Source organism: Protopterus annectens, chromosome 2.part0 (assembly GCF_019279795.1).
Source record: "Protopterus annectens isolate FY-2018-M chromosome 2.part0, PAN1.0, whole genome shotgun sequence".
NCBI lineage: Eukaryota > Metazoa > Chordata > Ceratodontiformes > Protopteridae > Protopterus > Protopterus annectens.
In genome coordinates, this window is record NC_056728.1 from 706185057 (window position 1) to 706207549 (window position 22493).

A 22493-nucleotide genomic window follows, 5' to 3' on the forward strand; every position below is an offset into this window, starting at 1 on the left:
AGTCAGTTGCCTTTGCTTGTCTGGCATGAGGTAAGCCATCTGGGCACTGGTATGCAAGCTTGTACCCAGGAATGTTATCTTTTGAGAGGGTACCAGTTGTGATTTCTTTTCTTTTATTGTGTACCCTAGGCATGTTGCAAGCCTTTTCACAAACGCCAGGTGTTGAAGAAGAATGTCCTTGTCCTCTGCTTGAATGAGACAGTCGTCCAGATAAGAATACATTTGTATGCTTCTTTGTCTGCAAAATGTAATTACTGGTGCCAGGCACTTTGTAAAGACCCTGGACGCAGTAGATAAGCCAAAGGGTAGTGCAGAGAATTGGTAATGCATTAAGCCAGCCTTGAATCTGAGGTACCTTCTGCACGATTGTCTTATTGGGACATGCAGGTATGCCTCTTTTAGGTCTAATGTCACCAGCCAAGCATTCTTGCCCAGCATGGGCAGGAGCTGCTGCAAAGTCAGCATTCTGAATTTTGGAATGTCCAGGTATGTGTTCAAAATCGATAAATCCGGTATTGGCCGCCAGGCCTTGTCCTTTCTGGGTACCAAGAACAGTCGAGTAAAAACCTTGCCCTTTTTCCTGTTCTGGTACTGGCTGAATGCCCCCCATATCCATGAGGGATGTAACCTGTTCCTGTGCCTCTGCCCATTGATTTTTTGGCAGATCTGGCCAACCGTTTGCCATTGGTAGAGAATGGAAATGGAATTTGTATCCCTGTGATACTATGTTTAGCACCCACTTGTCCTGAGTTATTAATTGCCAATTTTGAGCAAAAAGTGCTAATTTTCCCCCTAAGGGTGCTGCCAAAAGACAAGTGCTTGGTGCAGCTAGAGGGAAGTCATTGGGACTGTTTTCTGTAGATTTGCACTTTATCTCCTCCAGATTTGGAGGTAGAAGCGCCCCATTGCTTTGACCTGTATGAATCTTGCACCTGGTATCTGGAACCCTTGGGGTGTCTGGATTTGCCCCTTTGAGCTCTGTCTGACACAGGAAAGGACCATTTTTTGTAGGCCAGTGTCTACTGAATTTTGGTGGCTGCACTTGTAAGAAGTCTTTTACAGTTTGCATAGACTTAGCTTTGCCTTCCATTTTCTTTAAAACCTCTTCTGTCTTAATACCAAACAGAGTATCATGCTGTAAAGGTGGATCTAGCAATTTAGCTTTAACATGATCAGGCAAATTTTGTTCCTTTAGCCAGGCATGCCTCCTAATCACAGATCCAGTAACTGCGGCCCTGCAGGGGGCCTCTAAGGAATCAAAACCACATTGCAAAGTATGCTTTCCAACCTGTTCAGCTGCATGCAATAATTCCTGCAATTCTTTATTTTCTGCACATTCAGAAATCAACATAATTTTCTGTTTCAGCAACCCCATAACATTTTGTTGATACTTGAGCATATGAAATTGACAGTTTAAGGCCCTAATTGCCAAGGTTGAAGATGTATAAACCTTTTTTCCCCATCTATCCAGTGCCCTTGAATATCTGTCAGAGGGGGTAGGATTTTTTGCTGTTGAGGCCTTAACTCCCTTTGGACCCTGTGGAATAGTTTCAGGATCAGCAGCAGGGTTTCTAAATAAAAATTTATGTGAGTCAGGGACCCTGTAATATCTGTCAGGCTTGCTGGGAGCCGGAGGTAAGGAGTCAGGGGTCAAGATTGACTCCAAAAACACATCATCCACAATGTCTAAAACAGGGGGTATGGCTAAAGGCCTGTGCTGAGGGAGAAGAGGGAAATCCCTGAGCCACTTTTTCGATTCTGAGAAATCTTGACTCTCCCAGTGAAAATGCTCCCTCAAAGTATGCAAGGTTTCTCCAAATGAATAATCCTCAGGAGGTGATGCAGATGGTATCAACTCCTCTGCATCTGAATCCTCATAGGGAGGTATAAATAATTCCTGAGCAAAAGAGGAATCAGAAGAAATAGAAACCTGATCTGAAGATTCATAATCAGTGTCTTGCCTAGGCCTCTTATCTGGAGGGGGATGGGTACCCCTGATCAAGGTAATAAGGTCTTCAGCCATTTTGATCATCTGTTTTTTAGGCATAGAGGCCTGTGCACGTGGCTCATGCATCGGTTTTTTAGTTTTAGAAGTTGCTTTTGTCTTTGGTTTTGCAGCTGTCGTTGGTTTGATATACAAATGTTGAGGCCTGAATACACCCTCAGAAGCCGGTGCCTGCTCATCCAAGGGAGATACATCCGTCGGTCCAATACTTTGAGTATCTCGCGGCATGCCGGATTCCACATGGGTGTCAGTAGAGGCCTGCGACTCGAAAGTAGTGGGTAACAGGTGCTGCAAAAGCGCCTCACTGAGTACCGGCGACTGGCTTAGGAGAAGCTTCGTCGTCGGGTTTGGACCTCGACTGTCTTTCTCTCTCCTTTTCTTTGAGTTTTTTATGTACTCCGGTAGTCAGATTGCTATCTGACGACATTTCTGGGTAGTTAAATCTGTTTCCAAAATACTCTGAGGCAAAAATATACCGGCGCTTAATAGTTTGTTGGTTAAATCTAGCACAAAACCGACAGCCAGGCAAGTTGTGATCAGGGCCTAGGCAAGGAATGCAGTATAAATGGAAATCCTTATGAGGTATTTGCTTCCCACAACTAATACAATTATTAGCTTTTTCTGACATCGGTATGGAGCAAGAAAAAAGTTTCCCCAACGGGGTACTTAGCTTTAGAAGACTTCGGTTCTGAAACTCAAACTCGAATATTTCAGTAGTTGGCCGACCGGCACTTGCGAAATGCTTCTGCTTCGGGCACCATGCGGCAAGAAAGACTAAAGAAAATGGCGTCGGCTGCATGTTGACCTGATGTCATGGAAGAGGAGACAGCAACCGACTCAGGACCCAAGACTTTGGAATTCAGGCCGACTGAGGGCAACCTGCCAGCAGATTACCCAAATGTAATGACTGCAACAGTGAAGCACGAAGAACATCTGTTGAATAATGAGTGACCCAATCGCTCACAGCTTGTTTGTTGTTCTTGGCACCCATCAATTTTGTCCCAGTGCATCCCCCACTTTCTCCACTGCATGGCAGGAGGGAGATCAAGGCTCTCAGTTACACAGCCATCCTTACAGTAGGGGAGGCTCTTCCTTTCTAGTCTAAGCTTAATCCCGCATGCATATGCATGCTCACTCCCTGTACTGGATGATCTGTTTGCACTTCCCCGTGTACTTTCTGAATCTCTGACCTAGAAACCCTTGTCTCCATCAAGAACCACAGCAAGGCAGGAAACCACCCTCCTCACAGAATGGGCAAGCTAACATTCAAACCAGTAATTCGTACCCACCTAGCCCTGGCTGAGTCCTCCAACATACTAGCCTTCTACTTGAATCCACATCTCTTGGGTCATAAACACTGCTCCATCTCTCGGCACTAAAGTGCTAGCCTTAATCTCATCACAACCTGATCTGACATTCCAGGTGAGTTAAAGCCTTCAAGAAGGAAATTAACTTGAGGGCAGAGCCACATAAAATAGTCCATATGCTAGAATCAGCTAGTTACAGTCTAACATATCCATTATGCTAGACCATTTTAGTACACTTACCTTATTACAATGGCATGTTCTTCCTCAAACTTATACGGCAAAGTGAGCTACTGGAATACAGGCAAAGTACAGTTGTGTACACTTACCATAAATGTAGATGTTCGAGTGTATTCACTGTTGCAGTCATCATATTTAGGGTTATCCCTGCCAGGGTAGCCCTCGGCCAGCCCGAATACCAGAGGCTTAGTATTTCTGTGTCGGTTGCTGTCACTTCAGGACTGATGTCAGGTCATCAGTAGTATAAAGTAAGGCAGCCGATGCCATTACATCAGTTTTTCTTGCCCTAACCTGTCAGGAGCCCCCAAGTGGGAGCCAGGTTCTGGTACAAGAACCTCACTAGTAGAAAGTAAATACCAAAATGTCCCTTGTAAGGAGAGAGAAGAAAGAAGAGGGGGATGGAGGGAGGGAAACCAAGATTGCAACAGTGAATACACTCAAATATCTACATTTATGGTAAGTAAAGACAACTGTACTATGTTCTTCGTGTTTCACTGTTGCAGTCATCACATTTGGGTTGATTCCCAAAGCTGAGAAAAAGGGTGGAGGCAGTCAAGGAGACTAGGGGCTGGCTAGGATGCCCTGCAAGACTGCACAAGCAAACCCTGCCCTAGATTTGGAGAAGATAGGCAGGTGGTAATGCTTGGTAAAAGTGTGAACAGATGTCCAGGTGGCAGCCTCCAGGATGTCGCTGGTGGGGACTCCTCTGAGTAAAGCTTCAGCGGTGGAGGCTGCTCTGGTGGAGTGGGTCCTGACCCCCTTGGGGGGGGGCTTTCTATGTTTGTAGCAGAAATGGATGCAGTGTGCTATCCATTTGGAAATGGTGTGTTTGGAGATGTCTTAAATGGATGCAGTGTGCTATCCATTTGGAAATGGTTTGTTTGGAGATGTCTTAAATGGATGCAGTGTGCTATCCATTTGGAAATGGTTTGTTTGGAGATGTCTTTGCCCTCTGCCCCTGCAGGAAAGCTAACCAGCAATTGATCAGACTATCTGAAGGCTGTAGTCCTGCCTAAACAGAATCTGAGCTGTCGGTGCACATCTAGAGAGTGCAGGATCCTTTCCCCCTTGTTCTGTGGGTTAGGTAAAAAGGTGGGCAAATTAATTGAGTGGTTGAGAGCCACACTGGACACCACTTAGGGCATGAAGGATAGGTTAGTCCTGAGGGAGTCCCTGTCAGCATGGAAGATGATGAAAGGCTCCACAGCCATGAGTGCTTGTAGCTCGGAGACCCTTCTGGCTGAAGTGATGGCCAGAAGGAAAGCGGTCTTCCAGGAGAGAAATTTTAGCTTTGCTGAAGATGCTGGTTCAAAGGGAGGCAGGGTGAACTTTTCCAACACAAAGTTAAGGTCCCAAGCTAGGGTAGGTGCTCTTCTGGATGGCCTCAAGTTGCTATCCCCTCTTAGGAATTGTTTGACCAGAGGGTGTGAGAAAAAGGGCTGCTCAGTGGGGGAATGAGCAGAGACCGGAGAGGCATGAATTTTAATACTGGAAAAAGAGAGACCACTGTGTAGCAGGTCAGCTAAGTAATCCAGGATGAGAGGGAGGGAGGGCTATGCCATATCGGCTCCCTTAGCCTGAATCCAGGTGCAGAAACATTTCCATTTGTCAGTATAACACTTTCTAGTGCTAGGGCGTCTGGCCTCACGTAGATCATCTAGAACCTGTTTACTGAGGTTGGCAGATTGATCGGTGGTTAGGGAGCAAACCAAGCTGCCAAATTGAGGGTCTGCAATTGGGGATGCATGAATTCTTCTTCCCTTTGGGTCAGGAGGGTTGGGGTCTGAGTGAGATGCCATTGTGACAGTGGGGACAGGCTGCACAGCAGTGGGTACCAGTGCTGGCGAGGCCAGTCTGGAACAATAAGAATTGTCCTTGGTTTTTCCTCCTTTATTTTGAGCAGAACCCTGGGGATGAGAGGTAGTGGAGAAAAGGCACAGACCGATAGACTGACCCAGGGGAAGGACAGGGCATCCACTTTCCAAGTCATGCAGTGATGCATGGTGCAGAACTTGCTGAGCTGATGGTTAGTGTGGGAGGCAAAGAGGTCGTGCTTCGGGGTGCCCCATTTCTGAGTTATTAGGCTGAAGGTTCTTTTGTCTAGCTGCCACTCATGTGGGTCCAGAAGATTTCTGCTTAAGTGGTCTGCCAGAGAGTTTAGAGAACCTGGCAGGAACTGTGCTATCAGGTGGAGTTGCATGGTAGAGGCTGTGTGCCAAAGGGTCATGGCCAGCCTGCACAGAGGGTAGGAGTGAGTCCCTCCCTGCTTGTTGATATACCACATCACAGTGGTGTTGTCTGTTTTGAGCAGTACAGCCTCTGGTGAGAGAAGGGGCTTGAAAGCTGTCAAGGCGTGCTGGACAGCTATCATCTCTTTTTGGTTGCTGTGCAGATGGATTTCCTGTGTGCTCCATTGGCCCTGTATGCACCTGCCGTACAGGTGTGCACCCCAGGCATAGTCTGATGCATCTGTGGTGAGGGTCTGGGCAGCAGGGGGTGGTGAGAAAGGTAGTCCTTTGTTGAGTGAGCATGCTGCTGCCCGCCAAAGAAAATATTTTCTGAGGCAAGGTATCATGGGTATAACAGTGTCCAGGTCTTGAGAGTGTTGACATCAAAGGCTTTCTAGGTACCAGTGAAGTTTCCTCATATACAGTCTGGCATATGGAATGAGTAAAATGCAAGATGCCATAAACCCCAGAGCTTGCAGGATTTTCCTTGCAGATAACTGGGGTCTGGTGGCTAGTTGAGAGAAGTAGGCTGTCAGGAAATTTTGCTTTTCTGGTGTAAGGAATGCCATCTGGGATCCTTTGGGTGGGTATTGTTTGGATTTCTTTTCATTGATTGTGTACCCCAGGGAGGTTAGTAGGGACTTTACAAAGGCCAGGTGCTTGAGCAGATTTTCCTGGCTGTCTGCCTGAATTAGGCAGTCATCTAAGTATGGGTAAATCTTGATATTCCTTTGTCTGCAAAAGGCAATGGCCGATGCCAGACATTTTGTGAAAACTCTGAGAGCAGTAAATAAGCCAAAGGGAAGTGCAGAGAACTGAAAGTGCAGAGATCCTGCCCTGAAATGTAGATATTTCCTGCATGATTCCCTGATAGGATTGTGGAGGTAGGCCTCCACTAGGTCTAGGGTGGCTAGCCAAGCATCTTTGAACAGCATGGGTAGCAGCTGCTGGAGGGTGAGCATTTTAAATTTTGGTATTACCAGGAAGATGTTTAGAATGGATAGATCGAGGATGGGGCACCAGGTGCCCTCTTTTCTAGGTACCAGAAAAAGTCTGCAGTAGAAACCTTGGCCTTTTGGGTCTGCAGGAATGTGCTCTATTGCCCTCATGGAGAGCAGGGAAAGGACTTGCTTTTGCGCCTCTTTTTACTGGTTTGGAGGTAGATCTGGAAACCCTTTTGGAGTTGGAAGGGTGTGGAAAGAAAATTTGTATCCCTGGGACACTATGTTGAGGACCCAGCGGTCGTTGGTAATGGTGGCCCAGGTGCTTGCGTGAAAGGAGAGTTTTCCTCCTAGGGGTAAGTGAAGGTGGGCAGAGGGTGGGGGAGGAGAGTCATTGTGAGTTCTTACCATGAGGGGGAGGCTTAGAACTCCCTGTTTTTGAAGTGGAGGAAGTCCACTGTTTAGATCTCTGCATTCTCTGTGGCTACTATCTGGAGGATCTGCTACCACGGTGTCTGGGCTGAACTGACCTGGTGGGAGAAGGAAAGGACCAATGCTTGGACGGGCAATGCCTGCTGAACCTGGGTGGCTGGACCTGTAAGAAATCCTTAACTGTCTGCATAGATTTTGCTTTTTCTTCCATCTGTTTTAAGACCTCTTCTGCCTTAGTGCCAAATAAGTTGTCTTTGTGCAAGGAGGCATCCAACAATTTAGATTTAACATGGTCTGGCAAGGGCTGTTCCTTAAGCCACGCATGCCTTCTAAGGGCAGAACTGGTGACTGCTGCCCAACAAGAAGCCTCTAGGGCTTCAAAACCACAGTGCAATGTGTGTTTAGTTACTTGACTTGCAGAATGCATTAACTCTTGTAACTCTTTAGATTCTGCACAAACAGGAAAGGAAGATATTTTTTGTTTGAGGAGTTCCAGGATATGTTGCTGAAATTTTAGCATATGGAACTGGCAATTTAGTGCTCTGATAGCAAGAGTAGCAGAGGTGTATACTTTTTTTACCCCATCTGTCTAGTGCTCGGGAATCCCTATCTGAGGGGGTGGGATTCTTAGCAGAGGTTGCTTTAACTCCTTTAGGCCCTTGAGAAATTACCTCAGGGTCAGCAGTAGGATTTTTAAAAAGAAATGATGTGAGTCAAGGACTCTGTAATATTTGTCTGGTTTTCTGAGTGCAGGAGGGAGGGTGTCAGGAGTCAAACTGGATTCCAGGAAAACATCCTCCGCAACATCCAGGACTGGGGGAATGGCCAGGGGTCTGTGCTGTGGAAGATCTAAGAATTCCCTGAGTCTCTTTTTAGACTTATGGTAGTCCTGACATTCCCATTGGAAATGATCCCTTAAGGTATGAAGGGTTTCCCCAAAGGAAAAGTCCTCTGGGGAAGAGGCTGAAGGAATGGAATCCTCTGCATCAGAATTCTCATAAGCAGAGAGGGGTTGCATGTCTTCATATTCAGATGCATCAGAGTCATCAGACTCTTGTTCAGACAAAACTACTGGGGACATATCTATTTTCCTTTTGGAAGGGGTAGCTTGGCTTCCCCTGATCAGTATGATAAGGTCTTCTGCCATTTTAAGCATTTGAGACTGAGGCAAGGAAGCAAATGCCAGAGATTGGGTCGTCGGTTTCTTGGGTGTGGTTTGTACCCTGGGCCTTAGAAACTCGGTAGTTTTCAGAAGAATGGTAGATGCGAAAGAAGTTGTTGGTTTGTGTTGAGAATCCGTAGTGTGAAGGACTTCCTCGGAAGCTGGCGCCTGCTCAGCGGCTCCAGACCTATCTAAGGGAGAGACAACGACAGGATCCTTAGTTGAAGAAGAGTTTTGCGGCATACCGAACTCCGAACGGGTCTCGGTAGTGGCCTGCAAATCCACAGAAGCAGGCATCAAGGGCTGTGAAAGCGCCTCACTGAGGACCAGAGAACTGACGACTAGCTTAACGGAACCGTCGTCGGTAGGTTTGGACCTGTGCAGTCTTCTCTGTCTTTATCTTTACGTTTTTTGGAAGATCTGCTGTCAGATAGCTTACCAAAGCCATATCTGAATTCGAGGACTGTAAGCGAAAATATCTAGCTACAATAAGGGCCCGACGATGTATAGTTCTGGCATTGAACAAAGCACAAAAGGGACAGTGGGGGACATCGTGTTCTGGACCTAAGCAAGTGATGCAGTAAGAATGAAAGTCTAGGTGTGGTATATGCTTTCCACAGGAGAGACAATTGTTAACTTTTTCTGACATCAATTAGTGCAAGGATCCCCAGTGGGGTACTTTGCTTTAGAAGACTTCAGCTTCAGTTCGGAAGACGAAACTCAGGTAGCGGCCGACCTGCACTCGTGAGAACTGCTTCTGCTTCAGGCTCCATGGCAAGAAAGACTGATGTAATGGTGTTGGCTGCCTTACTTTATACTACTGATGACCTGACGTCAGTCCTGAAGAGACAGCAACCGACGCAGAAATACTAAGTCTCTGGTATTCAGGCCAGCCGAGGGCTACCCTGGCAAGGATAACCCCAAATGTGATGACTGCAACAGTGAAACACAGAGAACATCTGTTTCTTGTACAATTTTACTGTTGAATATTACTATGAAGAGCTAAGGACAGCTGCCATGTTGAAGTTAAAATAAAGAATGTGCTTGTTTGACCCCTTTGCTCCAACAGTAAGATACTGCCTGAGCCTACACTATAAGAGAAGCTGTCTATGCACTCTGCTGACAGTAGTATGAACATGCCTGCTAAGAGCCATGTCTTCAACTATTACAACACCAAAGCATTTCTTGTGTTTCTACACTTCTGTTACAGGGCTATCAACCGCAAAGACCTTGAGGAAGTCTGTTCTTTTCAATGGCAAGTGTGCTCAGCCAAACAACAAAGCCCAAACCTTGACCAGTCCATTACAGTAAAGCTAGTTTTAAAGGGTTATAAGGATTCTCTAAAGAGAAATATATAGTAATGGCCTATTAGGCTACACAGTCAACATTATACTATGACCACATACCAAAAAGATACAAAATACCAGATGTCCCCTTAATGAACTTGTGGATAGTTCCTACCAAAGTCAGTTTGGGTAATGATGTAAATGAAGCTCACTTCACTACATGTATTAACTGTGATAAGTTGTCTGCAATCCAAAAGCAATCTATAAACTAAAAGCAGCACTGCCTCTCATTTCAAATACCAGATTATCCAAGAGGTGGTAGCACTAAACAGTGCTAAATGACACAGAGAAATCTACGAACAATGCTCTTTATATAATGCCAGCTGGTCAGATTTGCAAATCTGGTATTTTTTGAATGACGCCAAAGGTGTGTCCACACCATGGTCAATTCTGAACCTATGATAGGTATCGAGGCAGTTATACTGTACTGTAGTTGGCAGTTTGCTGCTTGCAAGTGATTATTATTCCTGCACTTTGGGTACTTCATTGATTGACTAGACTACTAAATTAAAGAAAATTATTCAACTATCTTGAAAAAAGACTTGTTAGCAGTTGGTTTCTCTACACAAAAGGAAGCAAGACAGATGACAAATTTACCTATTTTGCTTATAATCTTAACACACATCCAGCTTCATATGACCGCTCACTCCCTCCTCCCCTGCCTAGCCTCTTCCAGTGCCTCAGAACAAGAAACCTTCCCATTTTTTTCTCAACGATTTTGAAAACTGAGTGTTATTCCAGGAGTCAAGAAATTACTTTATAAATAATGATATTTTGATTGTTGTAACACTCCAAACAGAACACCTGAGTTTGCAAAGTCTCCATCTTTATACTTCCATTTTGCAAAAGCAAGTGCAAGTGTACTTGTGTCCAAAAATGTACAAGCATTGAGTCAGTGCAATGTAATTGTGTCCACAGATTATGAAAAAAATAAAAAAAAAGACATTTCACCTCACTGAATGATGAACAGATATGGTCATTACATTAAACAAAGATATGGTGAAGGGAGGAATGGGTGCAGAAACTGATGAAGAATGTAAGAGTAAACAATTGGGGTAATAGGCAGAGTGAGCGGTGTGGCTTTTGTCTATCTTTTGCCTATCCTGATATCTACAAAACAAAGAGGAACCATATGTACAAATGACTGGATTCAGCAACTACTCGGCTACCCAAGAATCAATACGTGGAAGATTTACTGCCTGACCCAAAGCTTGGGAAGCTAACACCTCCTTCTTTGGAGTGAAACTGTCCATCTGGATGACACAGTGTATCATCAATAATCGGCAGCTATTAGTGACCCTAATTCTCTTAAATGCAAATATTCAAATGACTTTAAAGCTGTTACAAGTGAACAATAAGAAAATTACTCCCTGTAAATATTCCATGCTTCGGAGACTGAATAAAAAACAATTTGCAATACAAGTACATGTATATGTGTGTGTGTGTGTGTGTGTGTGTGTGTGTGTGTGTGTGTGTGTGTGTGTGTATATATATATATATATATATATATATATATATATATATATATATATGGGCCAGATTCATGAAGGCTTGCACGGAGTCTAAGAGTAGAGTAAGACAGACTCCAGACAGCCAATATGTCTGCCGAGTGATCCAGGAACAGCCGGCAGGGGCGTGCATGAGAGCTCCTAAGACTACCCTTGCACGGACAGTGTTATGCAAATTACCTCATTTGCTGCTGAAAGCTATGCAAATTAGGTAAATCTACGATCCAGGAAACACTAACCTGTCCGAGTAAGAGTAGTGTTATTTGCAGAAATGTACTCCATTGGTAACGGAGTACCGTTCTGCAAATAGCAAAATGGAGCTATGACAGCTCCAAATAAAGGATGCATCCAGTTGAGGAAGCATGCCAATGGCCAAATATAAGGCCATTGGCATTTTTATCCATTGCAAAATAATAAAAAATTATTTTTTTCCCCCGATCTCTGATGTGTAAGCGTAGTGCAGCCCCGCGCAAATGTGCGGCGCTCTAAACACCAGAAAAAAATAAATAAAAGCCAAAAATAGGCATTTTATTAAAAATATTCATCTGCCATGCAGGTGAATGTCAGGCTGAAGACAACATGGCTACTGAGTAGTGGTTGCTAAGGGGGGAAGCTCAGTCTGAGAGATGTAACCAAGCATTACTAGGCAATCCTATGCAAATGTGGATAAGGATAGTGAATCCCAATTTTGCCTGCCATGTGAACCATGTCCCTAGAGTGTAAGAGTAAGATTAGGGGAGTAACAGAGTAGAAAATAGGTGACATCATGAGGGGGTATGTATCAAAGACTGTAAGCTTATTGGAGTAGAGTGGCATGTGTTTGCTGTAAGTGACTCAGGACTGGAAGAGGCGTGTCTACAGTTGTCTTAACTGAAACTCAGAAATCGAAGGTGTACGCCGTGGCTATCACCAAAGTTTCTTGCAAAGATGCTTACACTGTGTGCGCGCGTGTGTGTGTGCCTGTAAACCCATCTAAGCCTGTGTGTGCATCCGTGTAAGCCTGTATAAGGCTGTCTAAGCCTGTGTAAGCCTGTGTGCACGCATGCGCGTGTTTGCACTTGTTTGCGTGTCGCTGCCCCCTGTGGAAACAGAAAGGGAAAAGGAAGGAAAATAAGTAGTAGGAAGTTAAGCAAGGAGAACTAGCAGACCTGTCAGGTGAAATCAATCAGAATCAGCCAATTACACAGGCAGTACACTAGCCCAGCGCACCCCAGCACTTAAAACTCTGCAAACAACATTCCCCCATGTTTTTCTCAGAAACACTGCAACACTGCAGTCTACAAAGAGAAGTGAAAACTTAAAAAGCTCAACTGAGACAAAAAAAATGTTAGGGGCTGCCATTACTATTATAAGGCAACATGTGCAAGATGATGAGGGTGGTGCCAATGTGAATGCTGCTGAGCAACCCACAGTGAGGAGATGGAGAAGAGTGTACAGACCCAGGGTAACCTACCAGGAGCTACATGAGCTGGAGATAGTGGAGCGCTATAGAGTGGACAGAGACCTCCTGCAGCAAATTGTTGAGCTGTGCAGGCCACGCCTCACACACAGAACCAACAGAGGGGAACCCATCCCAGTGGAAACCAAGGTATATGTTGGCCTAAGAATATTAGCAACAGGTACCTTCCAGAGACCAACTGATGATATGATGGGGATATCACAGGCATCAGCATCCAGGGTACTGCACCAGTTCCTGAATGCCATGTCAGCACATGTCGGTGATCATGTATACTTCCCCAATTCCTGTGAGGTATTGGCCAGCAATATGCGTCTCTTCCAGCAAATAGCCTGAGGTAGTGGGTGCAATTGACTGCACTCACATACACATCAAAGCACCAGCCAGTGAGCGGGGTAGGGCCTATATCAACAGCAAGGGCTTCCACTCCATCAACTGCCAGGACATGTGCAATGCCCAGGGCATAATACTGAATGTGTGTGCTGGCTACCCTGGAAGCTACCATGATTCCCATATCTGGCATCTGATGCAGCTGTACCAGACATTTGCCATTGGAGACATCCCTGACGATCACCTAGTGGGGGATGCTGGATACGCACTGGAGCCGTGGCTGATGACACCCATCAGAAATGCACACACACCTGAACAAGAACTCCATAATGAGGCACACGCACAAACACGAAATGTAATCGAGCGTGTGTTTGGGATGCTCAAGTCATGGTTCCGGTGACTGGACACATCTGGTGAAGCCTTGCAGTACTCACCAACTACATGTACCCAATTGTCATGGTATGTGCCATGCTACACAATATGATCCTGCGAAAACAGCTGCAGCAGGAACAGCATGGGGCAGGGCCAAACAGCCCCCCCACCATTGCCAAGGTCTGCACATGCACAGCGTGACTCGGAGGAGGAACAACCTGAGCCTGCCCCAGTAGGCAGGAGGAGGCATGCCCAGTATGCCTTGGCCTTGGCAAAGAGGCAACGCATAGCACATACACTGGCTCAGTAGGAACCCTGGAAATGATACCTCTCTCTGACTCGCACATAAAATAAAAGGGATGCCTAACTTGACACTACCTGTTTTCAAACATGTATAGGGAGTGTAGTATGTGCATCTGACATAAGCAGCCGTGCAGCACCGCCTGAGACATGAATGCCATGTTTTAAGCAATATAAAGCAGTGCTAAGCAGCTTTTACCAATATTTAGTATATGTATACAAAATCGCCCATGCTAACTAGTGCAATGTCAGGCAATGTTGGGCAAGGTCGCGCAAAATTGAGCAAAGACAGGTAAACATTCTCATATTAGCTTTACTGTCCCTTAAGCAGTCTGGTCTGCCCAGCATGAAAAAAAAAAGCAGTGACAGGGCTTGAATCCAGGATACTGTGCACTATAGTCACAGTGCTGAACCACTAAGCCATGATAGCATTTCAGTAGCACAGACACAGCAGGACAATTGTACAGTAATGCAAACACAAAGAAATGCTGTAACCTCCCCTATGCAGACAGAGAACATCAGGTCAGGCGGTGTGATGTGGGTTGTGTAGGGTATGAAGTTGCAATCTAATATATGTGGCATTGGACGCTAAGAAGTGTAATACAGTAGTATGCCTCAAGCCAGTATGATAGGCAACAGTACAGACTGAAATGGTGTACCGTACATAGCAGTGCAGGCATAGCAAATGTGTATAAGTGTCAGGTGAACCCCTCATCCTATGTACACCCACAGTAACAATCAAGTGTGCCCCTGGGTAGAAATGTACAAAGAAGAGCTGTCCCCCCTGTATGTAGAAATGTTGATAAGTCTATGCAAAGTGTCTCATGGAAGCCCTGTAGGCACAGCATGATCCCTGTTGATCTATGACACAAAGGTGAGGCCTGCTGTAAAAATACAACTTGATTTTCCATACATATATAGTATAAATGTCTATACTGGGCGTGCTCACACACTCCAGCAAATGTAGTGGATTTCATTCAGCATCACACTGAAAGGTCATACTGGGCATGCTCACACACTTATGCCAAATACGGAGGTGATAATAAGGGATCTATGGACAAATGTGGATAGACATCTCTACTTCCAGAAACACATTCACAAAGTTGTCAAAAAATCATGCTGTGTGTTCACACAAACTCACTCATCAGACCCGTTAGAGAGTACCACAACACACTTGCGATGAATCTGACTAGGCACTTTCAGCAGCCAGAAAGACCACTGAAGTACCCTAACAAGAGGATTACTGGCCTCAAACAGTTGCCCCATACAACAAGACTGAATGTAACCCAATCTGTACTCTGTTACATACTGTCTACTCAGGAGATCTCTGCCCAACAGGCAGGTCCATATCATGGCTACACTCAGATCTGTTCTGAGTTACAGCTCAATGGCACTAAATATACAGACCCAACTGATATTGCCAACATCCTGGCAGATAGGATCAGTGTTAACTGTACCCCCCCTCTCACCCATAAAAGAGCATATCTCTATAATGGACGACTGCAAAGTTGCTGTCATCATGGCTGCACAGGTTAAAAACACTCTCCAAAGCCAGTATCACAGCAGACATGGGACCAGATAACTTCACAGGCTGTGTTCCACACAAATCACAGAACGAACAGGCACCACACTGACGTACCATGTGCAGTCATAGCCTCACCTCATGCTTTGTGCCTATTGAATGGTGCACAGTGACAGTTATCCCACTACACAAGGGTGGAGACACCACGGACCCCAGGAACTAGCATCCCATTAGCCTGACGAGCTTGCTCTTCAAGGCCATGGAATGTATCATCATACAACATATAAAAAATTACATTTGTAAACTCCAAACCCTGGACCACAACCATGTTGGGTTTGTAAAATGCAGATCATGTCTCCTAAACCTGATAGATGACACTGAAGCAGTCAACAGAACCGTTGACAAGGGTAAGGTGGTTCACACAGCCTATGTTGATCCTGCCACGGCTTACAACACCACCCCACACTCTGGAAATATAGATAAACCCACTAAACTAGGTATAAATTGCTATGTCACAAGATGGGTTGCCAACAGGCTTACTGACAGAACACACACTGTGAAAGTAGCAGACTCCAAGTATGACTTTGGACCAGTGATGAGTGCAGTACCACAAGGTCCAGTCTTGTGTCTTGTCCTGTTTAGTATCTACTTCCCTGAAGTAAACTTTAACATGGAAGATCTGTGGCTACTGAAGTGTCCAGAGGACTGCAAACTAGGAGTCATAATTGTAAACACTAAAGATGTGGACATCCTACAAAAGGGCCTCACTGAGACAGATGGCTGTTGTCAAAGCCATGGGCTCTAGCTCAATGCCAAAAGGTGCATTGTCATCCCCTTTGTTAAAAACTCTGTAGCCAAGAACTACAACATAGGCGGTAGTATACTTAACACTGAAAGTGTGACAAGAGACCTTGGGTCACAGGTGGACACTGGACACAATTGTGATAATCACATCCCCACAGTAGTCAGGAAACCCTGCTATGTGGCACACCTCATCACAAAATGTGTCTCTGTGTCTCATGCAGAATAGAAGAGGACATTGTTCCCCACTACTCATCACTCACTAGAACTATAATAGAGTACAACGCCACTTTCGCTATGTACCTCACAAGACAACTACAACAACTGGAAAGCCTGCAGCAATACCTCACAAAGAGCATTAGCGGCCTGAAATACATGTCATACACAGACCATCTCAAAATGCTCCATCTGTACTCCCTTGCATACAAAGTTATGTCAAAACGCAGAGCTGTTGGACATGCTCCACGTAAAACTCTCACAATCCCTCTGACCTTTGGACCCAAAACCATGAGTGAAATACAAAAGGAAGGGGTGTACCAATTTACCTTATGGATACCCACACCTTCAGGTTAGTGGCACAGCATGAGGCCTTGGAGACCATGCAAGTGCAACTAACATTGGGCAAAGCTGCTCATCAGATTGTAGCCTGATACAGATCACCTACCTTGTCACAGGAACCTCACTCAGTATTCCTGAGAACAGTGGAAAATATAAAGGTCCTATCAAACACCATTATATGAGGTGATTACAACTACCCAAACATTGAGTGGGAGAATTACTTGTGTACAACGTCCTTTGCCCAATGTTTCCTAGAGTTTAAAAGCTCTAACACCCTGGAACAGCTGGTCACCATGCCCACTAGAGGTGACACCATACTGGACATGATCATCACCAACATGGGGTACCAGTGTTCCACAACAGAGATAAAACCCTCGCTGGTAATATCAGATCATAAAGTAATCACACTGGACATCCGGATCCCGCCCCCCACCCACCCAGTCAATGAAACCACTGTGAAGACATTTTCAAAAGCAAACTGCACACGTCCCAAGACCAAAGTGGAAAGTTCCAAAGCCCTCTTGCTATAGGATAATGGTATACAATCTGCCGAATCAGTTACAAGTGCATCCTATGAGCATCTACAGGGATGCATGGATCGAGACATCACAAATAAAACCAAGATGCACTCTTCCAAAAATAAGAAAACAATCTGGTGGTCGTTGCCCATAAATAAGCTAGACAACAGAAGGAGGAAACTAACACCTGATAGAGCCAACTTCACTAAAGGAAAGGCATCACTGATGATTATTAGGAAGAAACAATGATCGCTCATAAAACAATTCAAGGACAGTTTCAAGACAAATTGCCAAGGACTGCAAGAATAACAACCACAAAGCCTGCGGTAGCTATACCAGACATGTAGGTGTCAACTTCCAAATATGCTGTCAGCTACTGACAAATGGCAAGGAATATACTGAACCAACTTTCATTGCCCACATCCTGGGGGACAAGTTCAGTGTAAACTTCCCCCCATCACCCCCAAAAGGGCCTGTGTCCATCACAGAAGGATGCAGAGCCCCAGACGTCATGGACATGCAGGTAAAGACAGCCCTCTCCAAAGCCAAGAACACATCATCAATGGGACTGGATGGTGTCCCAGGCTGTGTCTTACACTAGGCCCAAAAGGAACTACACCCTCACCTACATTCACTGCCCAGACTCAATCATACCACAGGGTATGTACCCAAAGAATGGCATATACTAACAGTCACTCATCAGACCCGTTAGAGAGTACCACAACACACTTGCGATGAATCTGACTAGGCACTTTCAGCAGCCAGAAAGACCACTGAAGTACCCTAACAAGAGGATTACTGGCCTCAAACAGTTGCCCCATACAACAAGACTGAATGTAACCCAATCTGTACTCTGTTACATACTGTCTACTCAGGAGATCTCTGCCCAACAGGCAGGTCCATATCATGGCTACACTCAGATCTGTTCTGAGTTACAGCTCAATGGCAATAAATATACAGACCCAACTGATATTGCCAACATCCTGGCAGATAGGATCAGTGTTAACTGTACCCCCCCTCTCACCCATAAAAGAGCATATCTCTATAATGGACGACTGCAAAGTTGCTGTCATCATGGCTGCACAGGTTAAAAACACTCTCCAAAGCCAGTATCACAGCAGACATGGGACCAGATAACTTCACAGGCTGTGTTCCACACAAATCACAGAACGAACAGGCACCACACTGACGTACCATGTGCAGTCATAGCCTCACCTCATGCTTTGTGCCTATTGAATGGTGCACAGTGACAGTTATCCCACTACACAAGGGTGGAGACACCACGGACCCCAGGAACTAACATCCCATTAGCCTGACGAGCCTGCTCTTCAAGGCCATGGAATGTATCATCATACAACATATAAAAAATTACATTTGTAAACCCCAAACCCTGGACCACAACCATGTTGGGTTTGTAAAATGCAGGTCATGTCTCCTAAACCTGATAGATGACACTGAAGCAGTCAACAGAACCGTTGACAAGGGTAAGGTGGTTCACACAGCCTATGTTGATCCTGCCATGGCTTACAACACCACCCCACACTCTGGAAATATAGATAAACCCACTAAACTAGGTATAAATTGCTATGTCACAAGATGGGTTGCCAACAGGCTTACTGACAGAACACACACTGTGAAAGTAGCAGACTCCAAGTATGACTATGGACCAGTGATGAGTGCAGTACCACAAGGTCCAGTCTTGTGTCTTGTCCTGTTTAGTATCTACTTCCCTGAAGTAAACTTTAACATGGAAGATCTGTGGCTACTGAAGTGTCCAGAGGACTGCAAACTAGGAGCCATAATTGTAAACACTAAAGATGTGGACATCCTACAAAAGGGCCTCACTGAGACAGATGGCTGTTGTCAAAGCCATGGGCTCTAGCTCAATGCCAAAAGGTGCATTGTCATCCCCTTTGTTAAAAACTCTGTAGCCAAGAACTACAACATAGGCGGTAGTATACTTAACACTGAAAGTGTGACAAGAGACCTTGGGTCACAGGTGGACACTGGACACAATTGTGATAATCACATCCCCACATTAGTCAGGAAACCCTGCTATGTGGCACACCTCATCACAAAATGTGTCTCATGCAGAATAGAAGAGGACGTTGTTCCCCACTGCTCATCACTCACTAGAACTATAATAGAGTACAACGCCACTTTTGCTATGTACCTCACAAGACAACTACAACAACTGGAAAGCCTGCAGCAATACCTCACAAAGAGCATTAGCAGCCTGAAATACATGTCATACACAGACCATCTCAAAATGCTCCATCTGTACTCCCTTGCATACAAAGCTATGTCAAAACACAGAGCTGTTGGACATGCTCCACGTAAAACTAATCCCTCTGACCTTTGGACTCAAAACCATGAGTGAAATACAAAAGGAAGGGGTGTACCAATTTACCTTATGGATACCCACACCTTCAGGTTAGTGGCACAGCATGAGGCCTTGGAGACCATGCAAGTGCAACTAACATTGGGCAAAGCTGCTTATCAGATTGTAGCCTGACACAGATCACCTACCTTGTCACAGGAACCTCACTCAGTATTCCTGAGAACAGTGGAAAATATAAAGGTCCTATCAAACACCATTATATGAGGTGATTACAATTACCCAAACATTGAGTGGGAGAATTACTTGTGTACAACGTCCTTTGCCCAATGTTTCCTAGAGTTTAAAAGCTCTAACACCCTGGAACAGCTGGTCACCATGCCCACTAGAGGTGACACCATACTGGACATGATCATCACCAACATGGGGTACCAGTGTTCCACAACAGAGATAAAACCCTCGCTGGTAATATCAGATCATAAAGTAATCACACTGGACATCGGATCCGATCCCGCCCCACCCCGCACCCAGTCAATGAAACCACTGTGAAGACATTTTCAAAAGTAAACTGCACACGTCCCAAGACCAAAGTGGAAAGTTCTAAAGCCCTCTTGCTATAGGATAATGGTATACAATCTGCCGAATCAGTTACAAGTGCATCCTATGAGCATCTACAGGGATGCATGGATCGAGACATCACAAATAAAACCAAGATGCACTCTTCCAAAAATAAGAAAACAATCTGGTGGTTGCCCATAAATAAGCTAGACAACAGAAGGAGGAAACTAACACCTGATAGAGCCAACTTCACTAAAGGAAAGGCATCACTGATGATTATTAGGAAGAAACAATGATCACTCATAAAACAATTCAAGGACAGTTTCAAAAGACAAATTGCCAAGGACTGCAAGAATAACAACCACAAAGCCTGCGGTAGCTATACCAGACATGTAGGTGTCAACTTCCAAATATGCTGTCAGCTACTGACAAATGGCAAGGAATATACTGAACCAACTTTCATTGCCCACATCCTGGGGGACAAGTTCAGTGTAAACTTCCCCCCATCACCCCCAAAAGGGCCTGTGTCCATCACAGAAGGATGCAGAGCCCCAGACGTCATGGACATGCAGGTAAAGACAGTCCTCTCCAAAGCCAAGAACACATCATCAATGGGACTGGATGGTGTCCCAGGCTGTGTCTTACAGTAGGCCCAAAGGGAACTACACCCTCACCTACATTCACTGCCCAGACTCAATCATACCACAGGGTATGTACCCAAAGAATGGCATATACTAACAGTCATCCAGCTCCACAAAGGGGGTCCCACAACAGAACCTGGAAACCATTGCCCTATATGTCTACTCAGCCTGGTCTACAAAGCTATTGAACAAATTGTCATGGAACCCATAAACAGAGACATTGGGGACCTCCAGACACTGGACTCTACACAACATCGCCTTGTTAAAGGCAGATCCTGCCTCCTAAACATAGTTGACTTACTTCAAACAGTTACCAAGGATATAGATGGAGGTGAAAGTAGTCCACACAGCCCACCTGAACCTCACTAAGGACTTTTTACACCATTCCCCACTCTGTCATCATGGACACGCTTACCAGCTTGAACATTAACAGCTATGTCACAGGATGTGTGGCCAAGTGGCTCACAAATCAAACACACATGTTCAGAGTTGCGGGTGCCATGTCCGACTCTAAGACAGTCACAAATGGCATCCCACAGGTCTTGGTCCTGGGACCCCACCTAATCAGTAGACACTGCTCAGAGGTACAGGCAAACATTGCAGATGACCAACTGTGGTCCATAATCGACTCTATGGCTGACACACACATCCTTCAGAAGGGGCTTACAGAGACAGATACCTGGTGTCAAAACAATGCCCCAAGAAGAATGCCAAAGAATGCATAGTCATCCCCTTTGGCTAAAACAAAGTGCAAACAAATTACCACATAGGTAGTACTCCAGTATGTATGGAGAAAGTCATGAACGCCCTGGGGACACAGTTAGATAGTAAACTCTCCTTTGATGATCACATGGCCAAAGTGTTTCAACATTCCATCTATGTAGCCCACCCAATGTCACCTAATGTAACCCACTTTGTCTAGTCTGATGATGTCACCATCCTACAAATATACCTGTGGAAAGTAGAACTCACAGTAATGTGTATAGCATGTCGTGTAAATGCATACACCTGTAGTATCATAAACCAGTTAGGTAGGGGCTTGAATCCTGCACTTGACAAGTGTGTGTGTGTGTGTGTGTGTGTGTGTGTGTGTGTGTTCTCCTTGGAGAGGAGCAACCTTTTTGGAGAGTACTCAAACACCTTAAAAGTGGTATACTAATCCTTGTCAGGTCTGACGATGTCACCATCCTACAAATATACCTGTGGAAAAGAGAACTCACAGTAATGTGTATAGCACGTCGTGTAAATGCGTACTCCTGTACCAGTTAGGTAGGGGTTTGAATCCTGCATTTGACAAGTGTGTGTGTGTGTGTGTGATCTCCTTGGAGAGGAGCAACCTTTTTGGAGAGTACTCAAACACCTTAAAAGTGGTATACTAATCTTTATCAGGTCTGATGATGTCACCATCCTACAAATATACCTGTGGAAAAGAGAACTCACTGTAATGTGTATAGTGTGTCGTGTTAATACATACTCCTCTAGTATCATGAAGTAGTTAGGTAGGGGTTTGAATCCTGCACTTGGTGAGTGAGTGTGTGAGTGAGTGAGTCAGTGAGTGAGTGTGTGTGTGTGTGTGTGTGTGTGTGTGTGTGTGTGTGTGTGTGTGTGTGTGTGTGTGTGTGTGTGAGACACTGTTGGTCAATGTGTTGTGGGTTTTGCTTTTACTACTGTATGACATATCAGTATGACACCAGTATGTGCATTGCACATGTGAGGTAGCTGTGTGGCAAATACATATACGTACATGTGACCTCAATTATTGCATGTGTGGGAACCCTGCTTTCTCCAAGAACACATCTGTTATCTTTTCAAGAGTGTGCTGCTGCTTTCCAGACCTTAGGTCACATCTGTATGCTTGTGACAAGGCCAGCCACTGCAGTGATCCCTAGACTAGATCAACTGTGTCACACACGCTCATTACGGTTTCTATAGA